This window comes from Mirounga leonina, unplaced genomic scaffold, assembly GCF_011800145.1.
Source record: "Mirounga leonina isolate KUSES-001 unplaced genomic scaffold, KU_Mleo_1.0 Mir_96, whole genome shotgun sequence".
Classification (NCBI taxonomy): domain Eukaryota; kingdom Metazoa; phylum Chordata; class Mammalia; order Carnivora; family Phocidae; genus Mirounga; species Mirounga leonina.
In genome coordinates this window covers 679,884-700,547 of record NW_023270871.1, presented here as the reverse complement: position 1 = coordinate 700,547, position 20,664 = coordinate 679,884, and the positions used below count along the sequence as shown (strand labels likewise).

Genomic DNA, 20,664 nt, shown 5'->3' with positions numbered 1-20,664 from the left:
TGACAAGTCTAAAGAAAGGCCAAGAGGACGAATGACAATGACGAGCTGCCCACTTGCCCTCCAGGAACATGCCCAGAAGATATCCCAGAAAAACTCCACTCGTGGTGCCTAACTCAGAGGGATCAAGGGTGATGGTGATGGTGGGTCATCACGGAGTGCGCCACGTGCCAACGGGACACTGAAAAAACACAAGGGACCAGCAGTGCAGGCATGTGTGGCCAGTGCCTAAGGAAGGCAACTGCGCCCAGCCAAGAAGGGGAAGCTGCCCCAGTGGATTCCAAGCCGCCACTGCCAGTGAACTTGGCACAGACAGCTTCCTGCTGCAATCAGCTGATCCCATACCCTCCTCAGGCTGCCGGACTTCTGAATGGCAAAGTGTAGACTGACAACTCTTAAGTTTCCCTTCTGCTTTTTTTTTTTGGATTGAAATATTTGAATAGGAATCTTAAAATATCTGATAGAACCCATCTCTTCGTCCCTCAGTTCCAGATGATCACAGCCTTCACGCTATAAATATTAGCGGAGAGAAACAGCACAGGCCCTAAGAAAAGCTCCCCCAATCCGAAGAGAATGTCTTTGAGAATCAGAGCACATTTATTCCTGTAACAGAATGAGTCCTTAAGAAACCAGAGAGGTTTCCTAATGTGTGTTTTCAACTAGATTCAGGAGAAAAATAGGTCCATGAAACTTCTCCATAGAACAATCTGGATTCAGAGAAGACTACATGGAGATGCCAAATTTAAAATGTGTTGGAAATAGTGAAGAGAAGACAGAGGAATCTAGGAAATTTGAAATTAAAGGAAAAGACAAATGTAACTTAAAGGAAAAAAGACAGTAAGGAGGAGAGGAAAAAATAAAAAGGATCCAGGCAACATAATGTACGATGGAGAAATCTCAGCAAAGTTAAGAAATAAGAGAATAAAAGCAAACTACCCTGAGCTAAAGAAACGTTTATCGAGAAAATTAAATGAGTCTCTAAGTAGTAGCTAGAATTAGTGAGAGGGGAGGGCAAGAGGGAAGAGACCAGTATTTCAAGACACATTTTGTTGACATTTTCTTTTTTAATTTGAAGGATAGAGGAAAAAAAACTCTATTGGTATCCAGATAGAAAACAGCTTATTTTCAAAGTCTCCCCAAATCAGGCTGGCTCAGATTTCTCCAAAACTCTGAATACCAGAAGACAATGGACCACCACCAACAGAGTTCTGAGAGGAATAAAGCGCCATAGAGCAATTCTATCTAGCCCACAGTCCTTCAGCCGTGCGGAAAGCAGAAAACACGTTCTCAAACATGCAAAGACCAAGAATACCCTTACTTAAATGCTCCTGTGAAACTTTTCAAAGACATGGTCCAATTAACCAAGACATGAATAAAATAAGAACACAAAAATGTAGAAATTTTGGTTGATATAAATGTCACATAACAAAGAAAAAGGTTGTTCATATGCCTATCAAACAATGAAGATGTCAACTACACTTGGAACTTGAAAACAGGAACGCAAGGTTGACTGCCATCACTCTAGACCAGACTTTTAGACTTGAAGTTTCAAAATGTAAGACCACCATATGTTCCTCCAATACCCTCTTCTTATATAAAGAGCATTCTGCTAGAAGGTGGTAATCTTCTTGGAATGAATGACAGGGATTAACTCAGATAACCCCATGATTCCCCCTAGTATTCATAAAAGCCAAACCATTCTCAGGATCTGCCTCCAACATTTTAGGCTAGTACTATTTTCCTGAAGTTGTCAAAAATCCTTCCAGCCCAGCTTAAATACCACTACGTCTACCCTCAGCACATCCTGCACTATATTAGAATGATTTGCCTGCTTATCCTGCCTTTGAATTGTTCTATTTGTATTGACTATATCAATGACAATACTTAGAACATAAATGGGATTCTACAGATTTTATACAATAAAGTAAAATGTGACAAACATTAAAAAAAATTCTTAGGGGAAAAGAAAAAAAGAGAGGGATACAAGCCATAAGAGACACTTAACTACAGAGAACCAACAGGGTTGCTGGATAGAGGTGAGTGCGGGATGGGCTAGATGGGTGATGGGTGTTAAGGAGGGCATTTGTGATGAGCACTGGGTGTTATATGCAAGTGACGAATCACTAAATTCCACTCCAGAAACCAAAACTGCACTGGGTGTTAACTAAAATTTAAATTAAAAAAATATAAAAATTTTTATGGGGCACCTGGGTGGCTCAGTCTGTTGGGCATCTGCCTTGGCTCAGGTTATGATCCCGGGGTCCCGGGATTGAGCCCTAAATCGGGCTCCCTGCTCAGCGGGGATTCTGCTTCTCCCTCTCCCTCTGCCCCTCCCCTGCTCGTGCGCGTTCTCTCTCTCAAATAAATAAAATCTTTACAAATATATATATAAAATTTTTAACATACCAACCAAAATAAATTCTTAGAAAATTTTTCATATAACACTAAGGAACTTTTGTGCCTTTTCTCACTGCTATGTCAATTTATTCAAACCCACACTGTATACAGACTTTTATGTAAATACTCTAATTTAACCTGAATTTCAATACACCTAATCAAAAGTCTTCCCAAGGTGAGTCCATAACTATGGAATTTTAGGCCAGCTTGGCATCGAAAATACTTAGACTTCTCACACATTACTATGCATACGCCAGCTCTGTCCCTGTCCCTTCAGAAGAGGTTAAGAACCACCTGTCCCAAAGAGCCATTGTGCGGTTAAAACAAGACAATGCATGAAAACCACATATAATGTGCCTTGCACACATTCAGTGCTAAGTAAATGTTTCCTCATCGTAATCACCTGTATTAATCAACTTGCTTTTGCTAGGCCTGGAGGTATTACAGGAAATTAGACCCCAAGGTAGGCTCCTAACCCACAGAGCTTAGAGGCTGATTTTCAACTGTCTGGACTAGGAGATACAGATCTGTGATGCCACGATTTCTCTGCCTGCTAAAACTCCATTCTGGTTTATGAAGCTGTAGGCACTTAAGCGCTGTGGAAATAATTTCCCTGAAACACTTTACTGATTCCATTAAATTACAAAATAGTCAGGATATAAGACTAATATAGCATTTGGAGGCTCTTGGTACGAGTTAAGAGTATTCACATTGTCTAGTCTTCAAACTGAAGGCCAGAGCATGATTTTCAAAGTTACTTGGAAGATTTATATTGTAATAAAGGCATTTTTCCAAATTACCACATGCACTTACAAATGCCAAATAATATTTAGGACGTACAGCTGTTGAAATATAAGCCAGATTGTGGAATGAAGTATTACCTACGAGGCCAAGTAAGAAAAAAAACTAAAAGCTTTAATGTTCGGAAACTATGAAATATTAAAAAAATCATCAGTAATTAAGGACATAGGACATCTAAAAGACGGAAGAGCTGATACAATTACATATTCTAACTTTTCATCAATTGTACAATTCCTTTCAAAAATATTTTTACAAGGGAGCTTGGGTGGCACAGTCCACTGAGCATCCGACTCTTGGTTTCAGCTGGGGTCATGATCTTGGGGTTGTAGGATCGAGCCCCACGTCAGGTTCCTTGCTCAGCGTGGAGTGTTTGGATCCTCTCTCTCTCTCTCTCTCCCTCACCCCGCCCCACACACACACACTCGCGTGCATGCTCTCTCAAACGAGTAAATAAATCTCTAAAAAAATATTTTTACATATGTAAAAAAAAAAAGATTCCTTATTAAAAAGTTCAAAAACTACAGAAAAGTAAAAATAAAATAGAATCGCTTTCTGTTCATTTTTTTGTATTTGCCCAATTTATTTCTCCGCATATAGCAAATGTTGTGCTCTATAAGCTACTTTTCTCACCAGGTAAAAAATGCTGAACATTTTCCCATATCAGTAAAAAGCTCCATCAAAAGTTTTTACAGCTAAAATGGTAATGAACGTCTAAGGTTGTTACCAGGTTTACATGGTTATAAATGGCTCGGTCTTGAACATCTTTGAACATTCATGTCCATATACTGATTTCAAGAATAAATGAGATAATGCACAAATGCTGCTGGAATATTCCCAGCCTGCCTGTTAATCTCCCCAATTCATAAGATTACAATACTTTTTAACCCTTCAGACAACGAATGATGTAACTCAACATACATGCTTTTCCTTCTGCTAAAATGCCTTTGGTATCTAAGTGTCTGTGATAAAATCTTGGTATAATTTCTCCCACTGCCTCAGCATTGGAGATCAAAGCCCACCACTGAGGACAGAGAACCACTAAGTGACCCAATTTCTAATAAAATTGGGGTCCTATACCTCCTCCAAAGTAACAGAGCCAGCCCTGTTAATACCAGCTTCCTGGTCTCTCTTAGAATACTGGGGACAGGGAGAGGAAGAGTCCCTTGAGGAGAGGGCAGGGCCATATTCTTTCAGGCTCCACAGCCTTTCCAGCTCATTCCCCTGCCCACCAATTGGTGGGGATATCAAGTGAATCACACAGACAGACTGGGGGTATCTGCAAGAAGAAAGACCAACCTCTCTTTCACTGGTTGCCATTTACTAAGACAAGGGATTGGCTGATTTCCCCTGTGTCCAGAGCAGAAGAGAACTGGAGAGAAAGGAGGGAAGGTAGAAGGGGAGGGAGGGGACACCAGGGAAGAAGCCAACACACCCCCAGTTTGGAGAGGCAAGGTCAAGTGAGTTTCCTGGAACTCAAACGAACACCATGTTATAAAGCCCGACTTGAGCCATCTTGTGGATACCTACCCAAGATGGCTGCTATGGGGTAAGAGGTCCCTGTCAGTGAGAGAGTGGGGTTAGGAAGGGTCCAGCCAGAGGCAGAGCCCCTGAGTCAGGGAGCAGAGACCTGGGATGTGCTGAGCCAGCTGCTAGCCAGAGACACAGCCTCGACCAGCATGGAGAGGACAGCATCTGCATGCAGCAAAGTGTAGAGATGTTCACCTTCCCTGCCTTATCCCCAGTGCTTCTTTTCTGTCCCCAACCTGGGGGAGGGGTGCTAGACCCCAGATGAGCAAGGGGAAGAATGAGTGAAAGAGCAAGATACCCCAACTCTCCCTTCACTTCAAAGGCTGTGAGTCAGGGTCAAGTTGCACTGGGGAAAAGGGAGAAGATTTAAATCAATTTTAAAATTGATTTTTCAAACTGGATTTATCTTTGGAAGTTTATGGAAGTTGCACATTGTCAAGGGAGGAATGGGAGATTCAGTCTGGCATGGCTGAAGGTAAAGACTGAAGAAATAACCTTTTCAAAGTTATACCTCATGGACTTGAGACAGTTCGATACTTACATCTTGAATGCAGTTAAATGCACGTGTTGAAAAGGGGCGTGATCATACTGAGTTAGGCCTGGGCTCAGAATCTTGCTTGGCCCATTCATTCATTCATTCAGTAGGTATTTACTGAGCACCTTCTGTGCCCTGGACAGAGCTATGAACCAGAGTGACAAGGCCCTGTGCTCTGGAAAGTTAAATTCCAGGTACCTGTGTGATTCTGGAGAACTTCCTTCACCTTCTTAAGCCTCAGATTCCTTACGGCATCTTGTTCTCATATTCTCTCCCTGCCCCCCACCAACTGACTTCTAAGAATCCTGGAAATTAAGTATAATAAAACAATCAGGGTTGTTGCTATTGTTCCCTTTTTTTGTTTTTTTAAGCAACATACACTTCAGACAACTAAACTGAGATGAACAGCTTGTGTTTCAGAAATGCAAGCACAAACCACATGGAAGCTTCCAAACACAGAGGAGTTACTCCAGGACCTCAAACAGAGGAGGGTAAGTGACTGCGGACGAAGTCAATAATAGCTTGGCCTGGGTGTCAATTATAGCCTTATTATCACTACTTTTAGATATCAGGGAGAAAAATCTTCTAAGTACCCAAACAGGCTATATTAACGACTTTAAAATATCAAGCTGGGTAAATATTTTGCAAAATTAATGGTAAGTGCTAGTACTTTGCCAGGTGAGAGAGACCCAGAAGAACGGTCTCAGTAAAGTCAGGGAGAGTTAATTCAACACATCCAGTACTACTGCTGTATCTACATATATTATCAAATCCATGAGCCAAATTTTTCTGGTTGCTTGTGGAGAGTAAGACACCAGTCTACAGGCTACAGCTTAGCATCCCTGCACAGCGGACAGCAACCCTCCCCCCACCATGCCCAAATGCCACCTACCTTGACGACAGGCCTCTGGGCCAATTCCTGGAAGGCTGACCATCCCTAAGCACCATGCTGGACCTGCATCTCCAGGTGCTGGAGCATCCCTAAGCTGACCATCTCTAAGCACCATGCTGGACCTGCCCTTCCGCTATGGGGCCTGTGATGCTCTCCTTGCCACAAATTTAAGAGACAGAAAGCAGCAGGTCGGTGAGGTTCTCACCCCACTCCCCCCCCCCCCCCATCTTTCCTCCTTTAAAGCATGACATGCCACCCTGGCCATGTCTGGACTTTGGAAGGTCAGGCCATTCGTCACTTGGGTTAATCCTCAACCTTGCTGCTTTGAATCCATGCAAACCTCACCCAGCCTGTATGATCCCCGTGCTTTCACCTGCCTTCTGTCAAGCCAGGAGACGACAAAGTTCACAAGGAAAGCTTACCAGAGGATCTGCAGCTTAACTCGTCCTTTCCTTAACTTAGTTTTCCCAAACTATTTGTAAAATGCTGCTTGCTCTTTCTTTTATTCTTTCTTCCATGTTCTTGAGTCCTGCAGAAGGGAAGCACTTAGGTAGCTGAGTGCCAAGAAAGTGGGAAATGGAAAAGCAAGACGTAGGACGGCTCTGCCAATGGCCTCCGCGTAGCCAGGTCAGAAAAGGTGAAACCTCCCACGGGCCAGAAGCGCCAAGGCGACTTTCTCTCGCTTATTCTAAAATAATTAAGTCAATGTATAAACGTGCAAAGAAACATCTTACACAAGAGTCCATCTAGAGCATGTAACTGCAAAATAACTGGCCATTCACTTAAGAAAATAAAATACGCCCCCCCCCCAAATATTACTTTGTTAAATAAAGTATCTTTGTTTTAGGTGAAGATAAATAACGTAGTTTAAAAATACTTGGGCGTATTTTCCCAATTTGCAACATTACATATTTTCATGTTTAAGATGTTAAAAACAACATATAACCATGTAACAGAAAACTACAAAAAGAGAGACAAGAGGAATATTCACACCCATAATTTGATACTCTCCTAAAAATAAAGTTGAACACTTAGCTTTATTTCCTTTTGGCCAACTTTCCTAAGTATTTCTTTTCTAGCATAACTGACTTTTGCCCTGCTTTCTTCCACTCTGACATAATTAAAAGCAACCTGGGGTACTTGGCTGGCTCAGTAGGAGGAACATGCTACACTTGATCTGAGGGTCGTGAGTTCAAGCCCCATGTTGGTGGTGGAGATTACTTAAGTTAAAAATAACTTAGGGGCCCCTGGGTGGCTCAGTCGTTAGGCATCTGCCTTCGGCTCAGGTCATGATCCCAGGGTCCTGGGATCAAGCCCTGCATCGGGCTCCCTGCTCCGCGGGAAGCCTGCTTCTCCCTCTCCCACTGTGTCTCTCTCTGTCAAAAAAAAAACTTAAAAAGCAACCTTGTAGATAATAAATTGTTATATGTAAAATTCCGTAAGTTATCGTGAAAAAGTTAACTCTTTTGTTGTCTAGCATTTAGGTTATTTTCAAGAAGGGAAATAAAGCACACAGCCAGAAACATATCTGTGCATCTCATTTTCAAAGATACCTTAGATAAAATTGCTTTCCATAAAGGACCGTAGAAAAGTATGAGTGCGCTGGCTATCATCACTGTAGACAATGTTCACAGTCATAGAACGATGGGCAAAAACTGGCAGTTTATTATGTTAATATTTAAACATACCTAAGAGTAAAGAAAGTAACTTATCATCCTCTTCAATGACTACCAACTGGTGGCTGTCTCCTTTCATTTATACTCCCATTTTATTTATTTTTTAAAGATTTTTTTTTTAATTTATTTGTCAGAAAGAGAGAGAGAGAGAGCACACAAGAAGGGGGAGAAGCAGGCAGAGGAAAAAGCAAGTTCCCCGCTGAGCAGGGAGCCCGATGTGGGACTCGATTCCAGGACCCTGGGATCGTGACCTGAGCCGAAGGCCAACCCTCAACAGACAGAGCCACCCAGGCGTCCCTATACTCCCATTTTAAATACCTCCCTCTCCAGATCATCTGCAGTAAATCCCAGACCACATAGCACAGCTTCAATAAATATTTCAGCATGTCTCTACACAATAAGAACTTTTTTTTAAGAACATTGAGCACAATACCATATCATATCTTAGAAAATTATAACAATGCCTAAATACATAAAAAATCCAGTCAATGTCCAAATTCCCCTATTGCCTCAAAATTTTTCTGGTTTGTTAGAATACAAACAAGTTCCCTGCGTTGTAAATGGTGGTTCTGTCTCTTCGGTCTCTTAATCTGAAGGTTCGCCTCACTTCCCATCCTGTTTTTTTATTTTGTTCCACCCTGTTTTTCTTTATTTGTTGAAGAGCCGAGGTCACTGTCCTACAGAGTGTATGCTGACTGAGTCTCATAAAAACATCTGACATGTTTCTCTACGTCCTGATTTCCTCTGAATTCAATTTTGAGGCAACAATCAATACTTCCTGGAGGTGCCATGTACTTACATCAGAAAGCACCAAATATCTGGTTGCCTCTTTTTTTTCGAAGTTAGCTAAAGGGGTCTTTGGGTTTTGTGGGGTTTTTTTGTATTTTTACATTTTTATTATAAAAAATTGCAAACATTTTTTTAAAATTCGAACCCAAAAAGAGAAAAGGGTGTAATGAATCCCCATGTAAACATGTCAGCTTCACCAAATATCAACTCGCTTCCCTCCCCCTTGTTTTATTTTATCCACGCTTTCGCTCATTTCCTTTCCTTCCCAACCTAGACAATTCTGAAGCAAATTCCAGACATCATATAATTTCATCTCTCAATATTTCAGCATAACATCATATAATTTCATCTCTCAATATTTCAGCATATATCTCTAAAAGACAGTGATTTCTTGGAGCACCTGGGTGGCACGGTCGCTTAAGCGACTAAGTCGGTTAAGCAGTGTGCCCTTGTCTTGATTTTGGCTCAGGTCCTGATCTCAGGGTCCAGGGATCGAGCCCTGCACAGAGTCTGCTTAGGACTCTCTCCCCCTTTCTCTCTGTCCCTCTCCCTGCTCAGGCGCACACAAGTTCTCGCTCTCTTTCTCTCTCTCTAATAAAGTCTTTAAACAAAAAGACAGGGATTTTTAAAAAAATACCATTATTACACCTAAGACTTTTTTTTAAAATCTTATTGTTATGTTAATCACCATACATTACATCATTAGTTTTAGATGTAGTGTTCCATGATTCACTGTTTGTGCATAACACCCAGTGTTCCATGCAGAACGTGCCCTCTTTAATACCCACCACCAGGCTAACCCATCCTCCCACCCCCCTCCCCTCTACAACCCTCAGTTTGTTTTTCAGAGTCCATCGTCTCTCATGGTTCGTCTCCCCCTCCGATTTCCCCCCCTTCATTCTTCCCCTCCTGCTATCTTTTTTTTTTCTTAACATATAATGTATTATTTGTTTCAGAGGTACAGATCTGAGATTCAACAGTCTTGCACAATTCACAGCGCTTACCAGAGCATATACCCTCCCCAGTGTGTATCACCCAGTCACCCCTTCCCTCCCACCCCACCCCCCACTCCAGCAACCCTCAGTTTGTTTCCTGAGATTAAGAATTCCTCATATCAGTGAGGTCATATGATACATTAAGACTTTTTTTTTAAAAGATGTTATTATTTGAGAAAGAGAGAGACTGCACACAAGCAGAGGGGAGGGGCAGAGGGAGAGGGAGAAGCAGCCTCCCCCCTGAGCAGGAAGCCCAACATGGGGCTCTATCCCAGGACCCTGAGATCATGACCTGAGCTAACAGCAGATGCTTAACCAACTCAGCCACCCAGGTACCCGATACCTAAGACTTTTGAGAATAATTTCTTTTTTTTTTTTTAAGATTTTTATTTATTTAACAGAGATAGAGAGCACAAGTAGGCAGAGCGGCAGACAGAGGGAGAGGGAGAAGCAGGCTCTCTGCCGAGCAGGGAGCCCAATGCGGGGCTCGATCCCAGTACCCTGGGATCATGACCTGAGCCGAAAGCAGCCGCTTAACCGACTGAGCCACCCAGGCGCCCCGAGAATAATTTCTTAATATCATCAAATATCTGATCAGGTCTTACATTTCTCTCACCATTGATTAACACATTTTTGGCATCTGATTTTAATTTGCAGGGTTTGATTATCGGCAAGTGAGAACACTATTCAATGTGGTCAGTTACTGGCTGTGAATTGTCTTCTGATGTCCTCTGCTTGTTCTGAATTGAGTTGATGGGTTGACAATAATGAAGACTGATGGGTTTTTTTCTCCCCCCGCACAAATATTTTCTGGTTCTGTTATTTGCCTACTAATAGGATGTGGGGAGGGGCAGTGTGCCCTCCCATCCATCTAATACCGGGCAAATTAAAGCTAATTTAAGTGTACTTGGCGATTCTTTCTATTGCTTCTGCACTCAGAATGCCTTCCTCCTTTCAAAGATATAATGAATATTCATTCCATTTTTTTTCTAGTTTCTCTAAGTAATCTGCGTTAAGTACATTCAGGTCTTATATCCTTAGAAAGCTATTTGGTTTTTATAAACCCAAAATTTACTTCCATGATCCTTAAATTGCAGACACTAGGAAAAAAAGGGGGGGGTTAAAAAAGTGGTGTATTCCTAAATGATTTGAATCCTTTTGCAAACTACCCATAAATATATTTTCACTTGCTCCTAAAGAAAAATGTCAATCCCTTCTAGAAAAAGGGGAACCCTGTCACCTGGTCTTAAAGCACTCTAAATAATTAGGCTGTTAATTAGGTTTATGCAAGAATGAAAAGTAGGGATAGATTTAAATCACAATGAAGATGGTGGGGGGAGGGGTGGTTTAATGGTTTCTTCTTTAACAGTTACCAACACATGTTAAATAAACCCGGGCCCTTTTAAAAGGAGGGCATTTATGCTGCCCAAGTATGGTTACCTAGGAGACCCCCACCTCTCCATTCTACCAGAGCCTGTTGCCTCAGAAAGGCGCCTTCAATTTAAAAGACGGCTACTTTTCTAAGCTTCAATCGAATGGACAGCAGAAGTAACAGAAGTAAAATTCAAACATTACCTCAACTGCAGGCCTAGATTTTTAAGCAGGAATTCCCACGGTAGCAAAGTAGGATAATGATGCAAAATCCGCCCCGCCCCCCAAAAGACTAAGCCACAGGTCTCATCGGTTTTCTATATTCTGCTTAAGATACCAAGGCAAAAAAAGCACAGACCAAGTGACCTATGAAACACATGTAGCAAGTGTTGAAATTTTGAAGCATGGTGTAAAGACAATGTAGGCCACACTGGACATCACACTTACTTCTTGTATCATCAACAGAAACATAGAGGTAATGAGCACACTAGGATTGAATGTGTGGTCAACTCACTCCTACTATATTAAAACAAAAGGCTGGTTGAAAAGATCAAGTGAGGCTATCCATGTAAAAGCACACCACTATTAATAATACCTTGGGAAAGTGAGCTTTTATTAAATCACCTTCTGAAATCCCACTTTTCTTACAAAGTAAGCCCAGGCTATCACATTTGCATTAACACCACGTGATGGCTAACTTTATGTGTCAACTTAGCTAGGCAGATATTTGGTGAAACACCAGCCTGTGAAGGTATTTTTTGGATGTGATCAACGTTTAAATCAGTAGACTCTGAATGAAGCAGATTATTCTCCATAATATGGGTGGGCCTCATCCAATCAGTTGAAGACCATTAAAAAGTCTGGGATGCCCCCAAAAAGGAATTCTAACATCAGACTTGAAAATGTAATATCAACTCCTCCCTGGGTCTCCAGCCTGCCTGCCTGCCCTGCAGATTTTGGACTCGCCAGCCCCATGACTATGCTAGCCAACCCCTCAGAATCCAGATAGGCAGACAGACAGGAAGAGGTGTTATCCATGCTGGTTCTCTAGAGAGCCCTGACTCCTACTGACCATCACCACCACTGAACAGCTGTCCTATAAAAGTAAAATTAAGTTTGTATTTATCTGGCTGTTTCCACGTTATATAAACTTGGCTTTACAAATGTTCAGTAAAATTCGAGGGCATGTTTACTAAAGCTGCCACAAATACCACAGACTGGGTGGCTTACACAACAGAAATTTTCTCACAGTTCTGGAAGCTGGGAAGTCCCAGATCAAGGAGCCAGCAGGGCTGGTTGCTTCTGAGGCCTCTCACCTCGGCTGGCGATGGACACTTTTTCGTGGTGTTCTCCATGGTCTTTTCTATATGCCTGCGTACCCCTGGTGTCTCTGCGTGCGTCCCATTTTTCTGAAACCAGTCAGATTGGGTTAGGGCCCGCACTAAAGGTTTCATTTTAACTTAGTCACCTTTTCAAAGGCCCAATCTAATACAGTCACATTCAGAACTACTGGGGGTTAAGGCTTCAACATATGAATTGGCAGGGGGGTCTAAAACTTAGCCCATAACATTGTGCCTATTTGGAAAAATCTGATTTAATATATATGCTCCATGGCATACATGAAACTCACTTTGGGGAAGGATAGCTTTCCTCTATAGCAGTCAGAAGTATCCGGTCAAGAAAAACACACAAATATACTTAAACACTGACTGGCAGAGAAAATAAGGAGATGATTTAAATAACAGCACTAAACCTAAGGCATAAAGACAGACATTTTTCATTTGAGACACTGATTTGTCACATGGACAATATTCTGTGTCCTGCTTACGTGTAGCAAACAGCAGGGATGTCTTTGAGCCTGCTTAATAATCCTCCGCACAGGCTGCTGGTAATAATGAAATCGGCTGCCAAACCTCTAAGTCCAGAGCGGGGCATGATGTAAAATCCCTGTAAATATAGATTAAAGATGTAGTTTTGACCACAAGCTGTTCAGGCTCCAGATCTGACAGGCAATTATCTGCGGGCATCCAAGGGACACTGCGGGCCTTAGAAAAGACAGAGAAAGAAGAAAAGGCAAGGCAGTAAGAAGACAAGAAAATAGAAAAGAGGTGAGAGAGAGCACCAAAAGAGGAAGATGACAAGAAATAGAAAAGGAAAGTCGGGTTGGAGGGGAGGCGCCTGGGTGGCTCAGTCGGTTGAGCACCTGCCTTCAGCTCAGTTCATGATCTCACGGTCCTGGGATGGAGACCCGCATCGGGCTCCCCACTCAGCGGGGAGTCTGCTTCTCTGCCGCCCCCCTGCCCCCATTCATGTGATGTCTCCCTCTCTATCTCAAATAAATAAATAAAATCTTAAAAAAGAAAAGGCTGGGAAGGCAGGTCTCTCTTTTCTCAGTGACACGGCACCACATCAGAGACCCGCCGCTGACTGATAACAAAAAAATGCCAGAACTTACATGTGAATGACATGTGCACACGGGCAAAGGCTCTCCACCGCTGTTACCCTCATGCACCCCAAACAGCTTGGTGAGACCTCATGGAAGTATTCTTTTTATTTGACAGATTAAAACTCTGAGACAGTCATTAAAAAGTGACTTACAGAGTCTGGAAGCAATGGAACGTTTTATAGGCTAACCCTACTCCTGCACAGAAATGATAAACAACTACAGCTTCTTTTCACCCCACCATCCCTCCAACTTTCTGGTTCGCACATAATTGAACTATGGGATATATGTGCATTTTTAAAATTCCGTGTTCACTCTTTCTCTACAAAATTTCTTTTTTGGCTTATCCTCCTATGAGTTTAGTTTAGCTTTAAGAATATCTCACTTCAAACAAGCTGAGGCAGAAGGAGTGGAGAAATGATTATTTACTGGGAAAAATGAGAGTGATAATACCAGAAGAATTCAGATCCCACAGAAGTCAGCTCTTCTTCTCCAGAGGTGACCTTCCACACACTACAACGTTTCCAGAATGATCGGAGGTAAAAAAATAAATCTCAGGAAAAAAGGTAACTGAATGTTTACTCATGGGGGCAAGGTATGTGAGGTGTAGGTGACCACTCCTCTCATGAACTATAGTTAGAGACTGAAAGGAGGAAGGAGTCTATCCTTGGCTTCCTGTGTGTAACCTGAACCTCTGAGCTCCATTACCAACAGGACACATTTCAGTGGCTTTTAGCTGAAAACCCAGGCTCAGGTTCAAAGTTGGAAAGTGATACCCATCCTGGGACAGAGTTCAAAGCCCTGTATTCCAGGCCTTCATGTTAAGGTCTTGGCTTTTGGTTTAAGTGCACCTGCTGGCAGGCTACTGCAGTAACCCAAGGAACACTAGTGCTAGAAACTTCTGGAAGCTCCTCTGCCTATAAACTTACAGATTGCTCATACACTGTGGCACATGATATGGCACTTAGCCAGATTTCTGGTCCCATCAGCTCTTCCAGAACTTTGCCACCTGCATCAAGAGGCAGGGTCTCTTTCTCCTCCCCTTGAATCTGGGCAGGACTTCGTGATAGTTTCAACTGATAGAAGGTGGCAGAGCTGACCTGGTTTCTGTCTGTTCTTGCTCAGGATGCTTCTCTTGGAACCCAGCTACCACACTTTGAGGAAGCCCAGGCCACATGGAGGGGATGTCAGCGTTTGGGCCAAAAGCCTCAGCTTAAAGTCTCAGATGAGAGCAAGCATCCACTGTCAGACAACGAGCGAATGAGCCGCCAGGTGACTCCCACTCCGTGGACCCCGTCCAGGGAATCTGCGAGGGTAACGAAGGTTTGTTTCATGCCACTAAAATTAGTTGTCGCTTGTTAAACAGACCTAGTGACTGGAATGTACAGTACAGCTCAAGTTAATACCCAGAGGCAGAAAAAATCATGTGACTGTATCCATTTGTGGCCTTGGGTCTGTCCTGGACAGAAGGAACAGCAGGCAGGAGGGGGGACACTGACATTTAAGTGCCACCTTCCCTGTGCCAGACACGCTGTGAGGTACAAGAAAACTTCAGTTCCTCCCAAAGCCTACGACATTTAAGTGTGACGTCCATTTAAAGAGGAGGCAGCAGAGACATAGAATGTTTTCGTAACTGATCTGGGAATCATACAGGAAGTGGTAGAGTTGGAAGTCTGAACCCATGATCTGCCTGACAAATCTTTCTACTCTCCCAGTGGAGCTCCACCTGCGGGCTCTAACCCTAGTATGGGGCAGGGGGTGCTCAACCGGGTGGGGAATGAGAAAATCCCATTAATCCATGAGCACTAGTCATCATGTGTAATATGCCCCCAGCCACACACAATTTTCAAATAAATTTCATAATTACAATTCAAATTCATCTTATTGATCTTGGTTTTGATTATGATCTTGGTATTGATTATATATATATATATATATATATATATACACCTTCTCAACCAACAGATAATAATAAAATGGTTGCTAGAAGTTAAAGGTCCATGAACTTTCTAGATGTATATTAGAACAGGGTTTTCGTGCTTAAAAATGTTGGGAACCACCAACTACTATACACCTCCTTGTGTGTGATTAACATTCATGCCTGGTAAATTGGATAATGTGTTACCGCAGGAAAACAGTTGTAAATGACCAACATTCCATCTGTGTTTATTTAATAAAGGTGGTTACCAAGGGCTCGCTCTTAAATAGTGGGCTTTGAGCGGAGAGGTCCCCTCAGCCATAACTCATTAATTTGCTAATTGCTCTTCCCAGTGGGCACTGGCCAGCGTTCATCTGCAGCTGATGGTGATGTATCCGCCCTTCCACTTTGCACACATGGCAGGGATGGTGGGCAGAGAAGAACGAGCCTCTCTCTGTCCTCTCCCTGCCCTGCCTCTGTCCTTCAGGATATCCTACTAAGCAAGCATTCACTTCTTGCAGGGTTGGAAGGAGGTGGTGAGAGATTTGGGAACAACTTCAGGAATGTAGAGCAAGTTCACCGCCCTCCCTGAGACAGGGGAGCCAGCTCAGTTCAGATCTGTGCTCGAGGCAAGAGTGCTGGTACTTAACGCTCCTTAGAAAAGCCTCCTTCAACAAAAGGCGGACAACTCCACCCAGAGTCCTTTGCTCTCACATTCACACGGGAAGCCTAGTAAAACACAGAGGGCCACTCCCCCGGCCTGAACAAAGGGGCATGCATGGGGCAGGTGGGATAAACTCCCTTCCCAGGGCTGCTCATCAGAGCTCACAGTCTTAAGAAAGCCTTGCTTGGGGAATGCCCATGTGACCAACCTCCAGGCTCCTCTCCTGCTACCACCAAGCTCTTAAATCACTGCATTCCACAAGGACTTTTTTTTCTTCTTCCCCAAATGGGGAAGAAAAAGGAAGGGAATTAAAATATCTACTGAAGTTGGTTTGTGTCAAAACAACGAAGAAAGTCCAACTCCTAAAACTACATTAGAATTGTACCTAGATTTTTTAAGTCTATGGTGCCTATATTCCAAAACCCATAATTTCTACTTGTAAGCTCTTTGGCTCCAGTTAAGTGGGGAAAGAAGAAAACAAATGTGCTTTTAAAACTCTTAAGTCTTATTATTATTAATTTTAGGCATGTGAACAATTTAAAGATACCCCTTTTGGTACCTCTAAAATATACAGTCTAAAGATGACCCAACAACGAACTACTGTTTAATTCATAAGTGAAGCAAATGTCTTTCACCTTATAAAATGCACGAGTAGACTCCATTACACACCCACACAATAAATGTACAACTTCAGGAGTCACATATTGGTCACAGGCAGTCAGAGAACATTTTTCCCGACCCTAGAGAGGAAGCATTGCACCAATCACAAGAAATATATGGTTGGGCACAAGAGGAGGAAGCTTTAGCCTGAGGGTCCCCCAGCCTTCCCCAGAACCTCACCAACCTGCCAACCATGGAGGAAGGCTGAAGAGAACAACTCTCATGGATATCTGGTCTAACCAGGCTTTCTCTCTTTCCTTTTAAAGAAAAAGGACCTAGAAAGCAGGAGGAGGAAGTAGAAGGGCACAAAAAGTGAGAGAGCAGATATTATAAGAAATCAGCCCCAAATTAGCTATCCACAGGAGAAAAGCTGCTGACCTTCCTCAGAGTCTTTTCCAAATGGAGGCAGAAATGCTGACCCAGGAGGTACAAGGGGAGAGCCCCAGTGGAACTGGTCAGGGCCAAAGAGTCTCTGCCTCACCTGGGTTATCATATCCAAATTCCCACTTATCTCAAAGGGAGAGCATGGGAATCCACACATACTTATCCCTGAAAACCTATGCCTTTCTGACACGCCTGGGTAGCTCGGTTGATTAAGCGTCTGACTTGTGATTTCAGCTCAGGTCATGATCTCAGGGTCCTGAGATGGAGCCCCCTGTCGGGTGGCACTGAGCATGGAGTCTGCAAGGGATTCTCCCTCTCCCCTCACCCAATCCCTCTTGCAGGCACAAATGCACTTTCTCAAAACAACAACAACAAACCCATGCTTTTCCTGTAATACAGAGGTTGCATCCTGTAAGAGCTGCCTATTTGTCTCATCTTCTGCCACAAGTAAGTCCAGATGTATGTTATCAGGCCCTTCCAAGGTCAGAGTTCTTTACGGACTTCAAATTCCTAGAGGACAGGAAGTACAGTTGTTTTTCTTGTACGGTACTGCAACTACCCAAATACTGCATACAAATACATAAATTTCTACCAGGAAGTCCCTTAAAAAAAAATCCTCACTTCCTTTAAAGTATCTGGCCTTGTAAGCATTCTGGGAAGACTCATGAAAACACCCTAATTTATTAACTGAGGTAACTGATTCATTCATCTATTTATTCATTCATTCAACAAAGATTTCTTGAGCACCTCTTATGTGCCAGGCCGGGGATTTGGCTGTGAACTAGCCAAAGCCTATGTTCCCACAGGGCTGCTCTTCTAGGGGAAGAAACAGGTCCTAAACAAATACGTGTATCACAAATGAACAAGTATTATGTCAACGGTGACACACGTTTAAAAGTGGGGATAAGAAGTGACAAGAATATACAATATTATATGGGGAAGCGGGGGCATCAAGGAAGACCTCCCTAAGGTCTGAGCAAAGGTCCAGGGGAAGGGAGCCTTGAAGATGCCCAGGCTGGGAACAGCAAGGAAAAGCCCTGCAGCTAAGAAGGGCTCAAGGAAATGCAAAGGAGGGCAAAGGCACCACAAGAGGACTGTAGGGTCAGTGGGGGGCTGAGCAGGAGGGGGTGCTCGTGGATCTGGGATGGGAAGCCAGTGAAGGTCTCTGGACACAGTACTGACAAAAAGGATCTCTCTAGCTACTGGGAGCAAGAGGAGAAGCAGGGAGGCCCCATCCCCAGTAAGACATGGGTGTTGCCTGGACCAGGTGCTTACAGGACAAATGAGAGACAGTTTGTGGACCTATTCTGAAGAAAAAACTACTAGGCTTTGCTCATGTGACAGATGGTAGGTATCTGAAACAGACAAGCCTGGAGTCAAATCCCAACTCTGCCACCTACCGGAGCTGTGTGACCTTGTGGGAAAGCGTTAACTTCTCTGAGTCTCAGTTTCTTCTGTAAAATGGGGATAATCCCACTTTCACCACAAAGGTATAGAAATGCTATAGAGAAGCACCCATTGCAATACCTGGGTACTACTTAAAAAAAAAAAAAATCCTCTTTTATTTCTAACCCAAACAACCTCTGACCCCAATAAAACAACATTCTTGCAGAGAGAGGTCAGGAGAGTTTCCATGGTCCCAAGATCCCCTTTCTCTTGATCTACCCTTTCTTTGATGACCAGAGCTGACTTTCATTATTACACATTTATCCTTTCAGCCCAGCTGTTGTTTTCAAGGTTGGGTTATTGCACTTCTAATCTTAATAGAATCAGCAACCACCATCCATGCCCCTTATCAGAGAGTTGGACAGAAGCAGTAAGTGAAAAACAGAATCCTGGGGCTAAGAATTTCTGACAATGCCAGGAAGGTATTTGGAATAGTATTTCTAATTGCATATTCAAGACTTCTGCTCTTGTCGTCAAGGAAAGAGGGGTAATTATTATTATATACTACTGGGTTTTAAAGCTGGGAGTTCTTGCCTCCTGTCCTGTCCAATAATTACAGCTAGGCCAATACTTCTAGCTTATGTCAACATATGATCAAGATCACATGACCCTGAGTCTAACAAGAAGTGAAACCACTCAGCCCTGAAAATCAAATAGTAAATCATTTTCTCTTCTTGGCTGGAATGCCCAGTAAAAAGTACATACACTTAATTGTGTTCCCTCCCTTTCCCCATCCCAATTAACCCAACACCACATTGCACATGGTTTCCTCCCTAAAAATTTGAAATTATTTTGCAAATCTCATTTGTGTTTAATGTGACTTAACAGCTCTTCTAAAGAACAATGGGTTGAGGAACAGAAACCATTAAATAGAGGTTTAAAATGACATTAATAGATGCTTAAAAATGATAGAGAAATATGATAATAGAGCCTTTATAGTTGAAACTTAGAAATCTATTTGAAGAATTCAAACACAGTTTTAATAGAACTATACCTCATTACTCAAAAAGAAAACTCAAGTAGAGCACTATAGATCGGAAGAGTAGGCTCATTTCAGGAAATTATACTCAGGGAAAACATCTAAACTTTCCTATTAAACAGATCATGGATGAAAAAAGAAGTCAAGCCTGAGGGTCTTCCTTTTTAAAAGTTTTATTTTGGGGGGGCACCTGGGTGGCTCCGTCAGGTTTCAGCTTAGGTCATGATCTCAGGGTTGTGAGATCGAGCCCCACGTCAGGGTCTGCACTCAGCACAAAGTCTGCTTGACCCTCTCCCTCTGCTCCTCCGCCCGTTCATGCATGCTCTCTAATAAAACCTTTAAAAAAATAAAAAATAAGTTTTATTTAACACCAGTATTAGAAAGTACTTCTTTGCAGGGTCTTTGCATAGGTTATTTTCAGAATACAATGCATTCACGTAAGCCTCCCTCTCTTCTGTATAGAAATAGCAGTAGCAGCCAGAGTTCACATGCACCAAAATACACATATCAGGTCCTTTAACCGCATGATGACCCAAAAGGCAGGCACAGAGATGTTAAGTCGCAAAGCCAAGTTTACTGCAGGACTTGCGGCCAAAACCCATCAGTTCCAATTGCTACACTCACTGCCCCTTCCTTAAGGCATGAACCACAGTCAAACCCTATTCTGCCATCCCTAACTTATCAAAAGAATCAACTTTTCCTCCTCTTGCCTCTTCTTACCATTTGCCTCCACTTAATAGAATGGAACTATCCATCATCTTTTATCTGTTTCTCATCTGGATGTCCAAAGGGTTTCCAAGTCTACTTTGAAGCCTCTTGAATCTACCTGGTCCTTTCTGTCCAGGTTTGGCTTTCTTTTCCTTTAGTCTTTTATCCTTTCTCCCCTAAGTAACCACATGCTAACCCATTCTCCCTATGGCCAGACCTAATACCCTCCAAGTTACCTACACTACCCTCCCACGTTAAATTTCCTAAAGGCAAGCACCCAGGACATTACTTAAAAGCCATTAATGACTCCCTAGCTAAAGAAATGAAACACAATCACTTCACCCCAGGACTCACGGAGCTAGATGTATGCCCCCAAATCCATTTTCTCCCCCACTATTTTCCCACAAGGCCACCTCACTACAGACAGAGAGGACCACAGGTGACACATCTCACGCATCCCACCTCCACACCTTTGGGAAGGC

The 20,664-nt window shown here is 42.8% G+C and overlaps 1 protein-coding gene across 6 annotated transcripts in view; it reads right to left on the bottom strand.

The window, feature by feature from the left end:
* LOC118006401 (ankycorbin) overlaps nucleotides 1–20,664 on the bottom strand; it is a 137,894-nt gene that overhangs the window by 71,558 nt on the left and 45,672 nt on the right. Inside the window, exon 1 of one of the 6 annotated variants that reach the window (XM_034999032.1) lies at nucleotides 6,572–7,350. The exons of the other annotated variants lie outside the window; for them this stretch is intronic. The gene's annotated coding sequence lies outside the window, so the exon portion shown is untranslated. Of the gene's footprint in view, nucleotides 1–6,571; nucleotides 7,351–20,664 lie in introns of those variants that run through there. 6 annotated transcript variants of the gene reach the window in all.